The 9715-nt window shown below is 44.5% G+C and overlaps 1 protein-coding gene across 5 annotated transcripts in view; it reads right to left on the bottom strand.

Annotated features, from left to right (window-relative positions):
- The window catches only part of HBEGF (heparin binding EGF like growth factor), a 906786-nt gene that overhangs the window by 177262 nt on the left and 719809 nt on the right, over positions 1 to 9715 (bottom strand). The gene's annotated exons all lie outside the window — the stretch shown is intronic.

Raw genomic sequence — 9715 nt, 5'->3', positions numbered from 1 at the left:
CTATCACCCAGAGGGCTAAATGAGGGGTTGGACATCCAATCTCTCATCTAGTTTTTAAATATTTATCCCCTTTGACTCACTCCCCCCCTTTGTTTTTTTTTTTTTAATATATATATATGCCCATCTGGGTGATGGGATATTTTTAAGATAAGTCACTTTCTTTGTGGTCAATACATTAGGCATATCACCGTTTTAGTTCCTAGAGATGTCATTCTCCTGCTATCATGGCCAAAAGTAGGGGCGGACTGTTGGCTCGTGGGACCCCCGGTCAGTGGGGGGTCTTTGGGCATTTGTGTTCTTGCCCACACTCGGGAGGGCACATGGGGAGGCTCCGGGGGGATCTCATGGGGCCCCTGCTGGCTCCGGGACCCTCTGGTGGTCCATCCGCCCCTGGCCATTAGGGTTTATATGGTTTTATTGCACGATTGTTCTCATTATTTTATTACAAGTCTTCATTATCATAATTTTTCCACCACCATAGTTTATGATTATGTTCAGTTTCTCATGTGCGGTGTGAACTTGGATGATTTATTTATTTATTTATTTATTTATTTTTATATATATATATATATATATATATATATATATATATATATACACAGATTCCTTGCGATCAGTTAAACCAATACAATTACATCAGTATATCACATATTTTTAATATACACCCGCATCAGAGGGTGTGTGGTTGTTTTTTTTTTGTTTTTTTTTTGTTTTGTTTTTTTTCTCTTCTTCCTTCTTCTCAGATTTATTATTCATTAGTTTCATGTTCTCTCATTCTTCCCCCCCCCTATTTTTGCCACACTCCATACATCATACAATACTCACCACATGTCTGTATCCCCCTTCCCTCCTCCCCCCCTCAGTTCTGACATGTTGATCATTACATTTTCAATATTCATTACAAACATATTTGCCCTGTTGGTTCCCTTTTCCCCCCTCTTTTCCTTGCGCCCGAAGTCTGCCACTTTCATAGGTTAATTTCCATTATAGAACATTCATCACATCTACCTCCTCTTTCCCCTCCTCCCCCCCCACCCTCTCCCCAGCTCTGTCACTAGTATCAGCTGTATTTCCAGTACACATCACACAACAAGTTTCTGTCTCCCCCCCCCCCCCCCCCCCCCCCCCTTCGTTTCTGTCACACTCATTATCTGCCTCCTATCACTCTTCAGTTCAGTCCCTGTGTTCCCGAGGCCATCCGTGCCATTATCACCACAACACCACATTCACCCCCTCCAGCCATCCTCCACATGGCTATGCTGACTCAGTTCCCTTCTTCCCCCCTGGGAGGAGCCTTGCAATCACTGCACCTGTTCATGTTTTGTTCCAGGGATACCAGACATGAGTCATCCGGAGTTTACTTCCTGTCTTGTGGTTTGCATTCCAGCAGCCATTTCCCCACAGGTATAAAAGCACACTCCCACACCATCTCACTCAGGCATCAACAGCGAGGCTCTTTCTGTCCATACATCATACATCAGCATCAGAGGTATCTACACCATATTCATATGTCTCATCCATTCACTTAACCATTGCCTCCTAAAGGTCATTCATTTACCCATACACACACTCTTTATTTTATGTTTTCTAATGTTCCCATTTTTTTTTTTCCAACAACAGTCCAATATCACTACACAGCACTCACACAGTGCTGACAGTTTGCTCAGTGCTTCACGTTTGAAGAGATATATATGGTCTACAGCCACACTCATTACTTTGAACTGCTAATCATCCACTATCCACTAGTCTTATTACTTTTATTTTTATGATGTTTACTAATATTATTATTTTTATCATCATTGCCAGTGTTACTACTATGATTATTTTCATATATTTTTTTTATATATTTTATTTTAAAAAAATGTTTTCTATTTATTTACATTTGCAGGTGTAATAATAATAATTTTTTTTTTAATAATTTTTTTAATAATTTTTTTATTTGCTTTGTTTCTTAGTGCATGTATATATCTTTGTATATGTGTATATGCATGTGTATATATGTATGTATATGCGTTTATAAAAACTACAAAAGATTGCACTTTAAATAACCCCCTCCAACCCCTCATCTTATAACAAGTAGAGGAGGTGGAGCTTTGCTCCCAAGGCATCAAGCCCTGGTTATTTACTACTTGACCTCCATACAGGTTGGTCGTCAGCTCTGAGGAAAGGGATTCGTCCCCGAAACGCGTCAGCCATTTGACCGCACTGACAGTGAGAACACCTTGCCCGCCGTTGTGGCCATTGTCATTTTTCTATGCTTTTTAGATACATGCTTCGTCTGTGAGTATGTTTTTATTATTTCATTCCTACAATAAACCTTGGATAATGCACTAGGTGTGTGCGCCTCCTGTTTTCTCTCTAATCAGATACAGTGCAAGCCAACATCTCTATGATCCCTAAGCCGAACTCAGATGACACGCAATGGTCCAATTATAGACCAATCTCCCTCCTTAACGTAGATGTTAAACTCCTAGCTAAAATCCTATCTACTCACCTCAATACATGCATTGGATCCCTAATCCACAATGATCAGGTTGGCTTCATACCAACCCGACAAGCGGGGGACAACGTCAGACGTGCATCCCTTTTAGCACACAAAACTCGCAATATTCCTGCTTGCTTCTTGTCCTTAGACATACGGAAAGTGTTCAACACTGTCTCGTGGCCATACCTACACTACATATTGTGCCGATGGGGTTTTGGCCCGCATTTCTTAACCTGGATCTTTTCTCTCTACCAGGGCCCTTTGGCCAGGATCAAATACTTAGGACGTCGATCTGCTCATTTCCCAATTATGCGTGGCACCAGACAAGGTTGTCCCCTATCCCCTCTGCTTTTCAATTAGCTATAGAACCGCTGGCCCTATTGATTAGGACTGATCCGGATATCCGCGGACTTGAGATAGGAGGCACCTCACATAAACTGTGCTTATTCGCAGATGATGTCTTACTTTTTCTCACCTCTCCCTTAACATCCACACCTACCCTTCTTCGTCTACTTGATAGGTTTGGGAAGCTCTCTGGCCTCCAAATTAATCCCCAGAAGTTACTTGCGCTCAATATCTTGCTACCACCCAATGAACTTAACCATCTAAAATTGATCCTGCCGTTCTCGTGGTTGCAAGGCTCTGTTCCCTTTTTGGGTATAAAATTCACCCCACATATCTCAGGTCTCTATACCGCTAACTACATTCCTATGCTAGCTCATCTAACGGCACTAATGACCAAATGGTCCTCCCTTCCGTTGGCTTGGCTGGGCAGGATAGCTGTTGTGAAGATGTCGATCCTCCCCAAAATCCTTTACCTCTTCAGAGTTCTCCCTATCCCAGTACCTTTTCACTACCTTCGCGTATTACAGCGCCGTATTTCCTCCTATTTTTGGGGCAAAGTCCGCCCCCGTGTTCCTTGCTCTACTCTATACCAATCCAAACTCTATGGCGGTCTGGGCCTCCCTGAAATTAGCAAGTATTACCAAGCGGCGCATATAGCACAATTGCCAAAGTATCATGCTACCAACGAAACCCCGCAGTGGGTCATTCTGGAATCCATTGAGTGCGACCCCTTTAGCACAGCAAACCTTCTTTGGCTGAGACACGTTGATCGCCGCACGATTGCGAATCCCATTACCTCGCATTTTTTGTCCCTTTGGGATAAACTGAAGTCCCGTTATCTCTTACAATCACCCCATAATCCCCTTCTTTCATACCTTCGAAATCCAGCCTTCCCTCCAGCCTGGTCCACGCCGCACGTCTTTACTCGCTGGTTTACGGCTGGTCTCACCCAGACCAGACACTTCGTATGCAGGAATAAATTTAAATCCTTCGCCTCACTATGTGAGTCTCATAACCTCCCTGCCTCTGAGATATTCAGGTATCTGCAGCTGAAGCATTTCTTTGCTCCATACACCACGACAACCAACCCAACACCTACTTTGTCACCTTTTGAGCGAGCATGCCTCAGGGACCCCCATAGACGGGGTCTCATTTCCTATTTATATTCCCTCTTCACAACTTCAACTACCTCATCGTTAACCTCGTATACAAATAAATGGGTAGTGGATTTAGGACGGCAAATCGACCCCTCAGATTGGGACCTTATTTGGTCCAATACCAAAGAGTCGTCGCTGAATATTGTGGCCCTGGAGACCAATTACAAAGTCTTGACCCGCTGGTACCTAGTCCCAGCTAGAATTGCGAAATATACCCCTGATTACCCCTCGGTTTGTTTCAGGGTCTGTGCAGACCTGGGTACATTTTTTCATATTTGGTGGGATTGCTCAATCGTCCGCGCATTTTGGGTGGAGGTTTTTAAAATATTATCTACACTCAGTGCCATAACCCTCTGTCCCGATCCATTAGGCGCGCTTCTTAACCTGCGACCACCTGGCATAGCTAAGGCGAATTTCAAGCTCATTCTACAAGTCACCACCGCAGCCAAGCAGGTTATCGCTAAGTAATGGAAATCTCCCTCGCTGAGTATGACTGCAGTTTCGAATAGGGTCACTCAGGCAATGATTCACGCAAAAATAGAAGCCACTATCCTAGATTCCATCCCTAAGTTCAAGAAGATTTGGAATCCCTGGGTACAGCATTTTCTTCCATCCAATTTTGATGACTCTCTTCTCAATCCGTAATCCACGTCTTTTGTTTTGATGGTACCATTCCTTAACCATACTGCGGTTTTCTCCCTTCTCCCCCTACCGTCCAGCCGTATGCCCATCCTCCCTCCTCATTCCCCCCCTCCCTCCCCATTTTGTTAGGCCTCAACTGCCATTTGATAGTCCTCTTTATTAGTGATGCCTAACCTTGTATCATTGGGTTTCTTACTGTGCAATCAATGTACACCTTCAATGACCCATATTTTTGCTTATTATTTTGTACTGTTCCATGTTAAAATAATAAAATTATTTGAACAAGAACATATGTTCTGATAAGAGAATAGGATTTAAGAGCAGTAGAGGAGCTAGTCTCCCTATTAGCAGTAGCTGGCGATATTTCAGAGGAAGAAGATTATTTAAATGATCCATGGCAGAGACAATCCAAAAGTTAATTCCCCTATAAGGAAAAATAGATAGTTTTTTAGATCTTGTACAGGAATATCCGAGTAAAATAGACTGGATGAATATGGTACATGATAACTTCACTCCAGATGAGAGGCTAGCATTAAAGGAATTAAAGAAGGTCCCAATCCTGATCATTAAAAAGAGTGATGGGGGGGGGGCATTGCTGGATGTAGAACAGAACAGAGCAGAGGCTTGTCTGAGGAGCTCCTGGAATCCTGATCCATCCTGCCATTTCTATTGCTCTCCTGCTGTCCTGTTTGCAGTATCTACTAGGTCAGAGTGCATTGCTACTGTCGGTAACTTTATTGGGATGCCATCTAAACTTAAAAAGGCTTGCATCCCAGCCGGGAGGGAGCAGGCAGCCCTCTCTCCCACATGCTTCAGCAGTCGTCCTGGCTGCACACCTGAGAACTCTCTTATCTGACCTGCACATGGTGGAGGATACTGAAGGTCAGGCTGGCGGGGGGGGGGGTCCCGACAGATTACATCAGTCATCCTGGGAGCTATAGAACAATACAAGACATCGCTCCTGGCCCAGATTGACAGGGTGGCTGAAGACTGCAACTTTATCAGGAATGACCTAGACAGAATCAGAGGTCAGCTGTCTGAAATGGAATCTCGCATCTCAGCTGCTGAAGATCTAACCTTATAACATGAGGCTACCCTTCAATCCCTACAGAACAATGTCCACACTTTGGTTGCTAAAGCAGATAACACTCAGAACTGCCTATACCACAATAATGTCTGAGTCCTGGGGCTGCCAGAGGACACCGAAGGAGATAAACTTGCAGAATTTGTGGAAACATTCTTTAAAGAGCTACTCTATCTGGAAGACATCTTCGCCACTTATGTGGTGGAACACGCCCATAGGGTGCCCCCAGGCAAAGGAGTCCCCAGATCTCCTCCACCGCTGTTCCTCGTCCAGTTTCTGAATTATAGGGACCATGACAAAATCTTGTTGGAGGCTAAGAAGCACCCTTCTCTGCCTTTTAAAAACACGGTGGCACCTGTATTCAGATTTCTCCGCAGAGCTGCAACGCAAACGCAAGACCTTTACTGAAGTTTGCCTTCGCCGCAAGCTGCAGGTCAAGAATATTCCATACAGTATGCTTTATCCAACCCAGATCTCCTCCACCGCTGTTCCTCGTCCAGTTTCTCAGTTATAGGGACCATGACAAAATCTTGTTGGAGGCTAGGAAGCACCCTTCTCTGCCTTTTAAAAACACGGTGGCACCTGTATTCAGATTTTTCTGCAGAGCTGCAATGCAAACGCAAGACCTTTACTGAAGTTCACACCTTCGCCGCAAGCTGCAGGTCAAGAATATTTCATACAGTATGCTTTATCCAAGTCGTCTCCGTGTTCCGTATAATGGCATGATTTGCTTCTTTGACTCCCCTGAAGATGCGGATACCTGGCTACTCACCCTTAGGTAAATTTGCCCCCCCTTTTTTTTCTTGATACAAGTGACTCTATAGCTGTCTCCTACTCCTCAGCCAATCCTGATTATCGTTTACTGGGAAGTGGTGTACTGGTTGCTATATTCTTTTATGCATTTTTCTATTGTTAGGGCTTGTTTGTGGCCCATGATGCACATGGCGTGGCTAACCTGGTTGCCAAGACTGCACCACTCCCCCATTCACCTACATGGGGGATACGGAGTACTTTTACACCCTCTTATTTAACATCTTCCCCCATGTTCTGTGCATTTATACTCCTGATGCTGGAAATATATTTTGTTGTGAGAGCCGCCTTTTTTTTGTTGGCAAGCGGGTGGACCAGTATTTCATATTCTCCAGGACCCTCCCTTCAAGTTCTGTCTGCTGGAAGTTGGATTGCCTATGGACCATTAATGGACATCGCCATCTAGCGGATATTTCAAGTTTTCAAAGTTTTGGGAATCAAACTGTGTCAGCCTATAATGGTTAAAGTTTGGCTACATGGTAGGGTATGTTTAATCCAGTTCATCTCCTGGACACTCAGGTCTCCTATGGTCAGGTACTATGCTAGCTATTGCATCTACTGCTTTGCGGATCATTGTTTCTGTGTGCTACTCCTTTGCAGAATGGTTTATCCTTACTGGTTTTATATCATCTGCATTCCCCCCTTCCCTTCTCCTACCTCTGTTCCTCTTCACTGCTTCTCCCCTTTGTATGGCTATTAAGGCAAAATCTTGGAATGTGCGAGGACTTAACAACAAGTTTAAATGCTCTTTGATGTTTAAATATTTAACAGCCCATAAACCACACATATTTTTACAAGAGACACACTTAATGGGCAATAAGATACTGGCCCTTCACAGAGCCTGGGTTAACTTCTTGCCGACCGCGCATAGCCGAATGACGGCTTCACCGCGGCCGGCCAGTTCTGAGTGGACGTCATATGACGTCCTCCCAGAACGCACTCTCCTGCGCGCCCCAGGGGGCGCGCACCCGGCGATCTCCGTGATCGCTGTGTCCTACGGACACAGCTGATCACGTGATGTGGTGAAAGGCCGATCCCACCGGCCTTTTACCACGTGATCAGCGGTGTCCAATGACACGCTGATCACAGGGAAATGCAAGTGCCGGTTCTCGGCTGCACTTTCCTCACGCTGTCAGATCGTGAGGAAAGTACTGCCGAGAACCGGCAGTTGTCAGAGCGGGGATCGGCACCGATCATCAGGGCACTGATGATCAGTGCCCTGATGATCGGTGCCCAGCAGTGACACCCGCATGTTCCGTCCAGCAGTGCGCCCACTAGCCCCGCCCACCCGTTCCCAGCAGTGCCCCCACCTGTGCCCAGCAGTGCCCCCACCTGTGCCCAGCAGTGCCCCCACCTGTGCCACTCTGCAGTGCCACCTACCTGTGCCCAGAAGTGCCACCTACATGTGCCCAGCAGTGCCACCCACCTGTGCCCACCCACCAGTGCCACCCACCTGTGCCCACCAGTGCCACCCACCTGTGCCCACCCACCAGTGCTGCCCACCAGTGCCACCCACCAGTGCAGCCCAGCAGTGCTGCCAGTCAGTGCCACCAGTCAGTGCCCAGGGGTTGTGCCAGTCAGTGCCGCCAGTCAGTGCCCAGAAGTGATGCCAGTCAGTGCCGTCTATCAGTACCCATCATCAGTGTCACCTATCAGTGCCGCCTATCAGTGCTGCATATCAGTGCCGCCTATCCGTGACCCCTAATTAGTGCTGTCTATCAGTGCCGCCTATCCGTGCCACCTCATTAGTACTGCCTATCAGTGCCCTTTAGTGCTGCCTATCAGTGCCCATCAGTGCCGCCTATCAGTGCCCATCAGTGCCGCCTCATCAACGCAAATCAGTGAAGGAGAAAAAATACCTGTTTGAAAAATTTTATAAAAGAAACAAATAAACTTTTTTTTTTTTTTCAAATTTTTTGCACATTTTTAATTTATAGCGCAAAAAGTAAAGCGCCCAGTGGCGATTAAATACCACCAAAAGAAAGCTCTATTTGTGAGAAAAAAATGATCAAAATTTCATATGGGTACAATGTTGCATGACCGCGCAATTGTCAATCAAAGTGCGGCAGCGCTGAAAGCTGAAAATTGGCCTGGTAAGGAAGGGGGTATAAGTGCCTGGTAGGCAAGTGGTTAAGCAAGTGAGATTATAAGTGAGACGGAGATATTATTTTGACACTGATATACGTGTCATGCTAGGTGGCTTCTTTCTTTTTGTTTGATGCATATTTTTAAAGGTTACTATAACCTGTTCTGCCACCTTTATGAGGTTTTGACTGTTTTTGACATTTTTACGGTGAACACTATCTGGTGACTAGAGAGGAAAAATGGCCTATCAGATTGATGAGGAAATGGATGCAGAAATTAAATCTGCATTTACAAAGAATCTTAATCATCAGATGGATGATGGCAATGTGGACATTAAAACTAAGTTTAAAATACATAAGAAATTAACTACCCAATATCTGAATAGAAAATGGGATATTACATTTTTGGAATCGTATATAGAAAAGGGAATTATCCCCAGAGGGCTAAAGGAGAGAGTAATTACGGCGGAACATCTCCATACTCCTAGGTTTTTGGAAAGATGGAAAGATGTCTGCATCAAACATGGCATTGAGGTCATGCGACTAATAGTGGAAGAGGAGAAGGTTCAATTAAATGAACTATCTAAACAAATAGATTCCAGTATTAAATCCTTGGACCCTCTGAAGGATAACCCCGAATTTGAAAAATATAATGACTTTCTTAAAAAAGAGATAGAAAAAACACAAAAGAATTTGAAATTTACTAAACAACAAAAATTTAAGAGAGACCTGGAGGACTGGGAAAGAGGAGAGATCTTTGATCTATCTAATAATAGAGGAAGAAGTCGATCTAAGCGTAAGAGATATTTTTCCAGAAATAGTAGGCAATATTCATCTATGAGTGAGGATGATGATGATTACAACAGGAGATCCGTTTTTTAGAGGAGGAAAAAACTATAGGGGAAAACCAGGGTATTTTAAAACAGGTAAACAAACAAATAAATATGACAAAAGATGAAAGGAGTACCATGTTTACCCCCAAACTCCCCAATCAAAACCGAACCCGGAGTCACAAGAGATAGAACTAACACCCCAGGAGGATGACAAAGATCTGAAGGTAATAAATCTATCTAAATTTGTTCTAGAAGAGAGACATTATGACCTACTG

The sequence above is a fragment of the Staurois parvus genome, unplaced genomic scaffold (assembly GCF_062004578.1).
Source record: "Staurois parvus isolate SC_StPar_1 unplaced genomic scaffold, SC_StPar_1.0 ptg000403l, whole genome shotgun sequence".
Classification (NCBI taxonomy): Eukaryota; Metazoa; Chordata; class Amphibia; order Anura; family Ranidae; genus Staurois; species Staurois parvus.
This window is presented reverse-complemented; position numbering and strand designations above follow the sequence as displayed.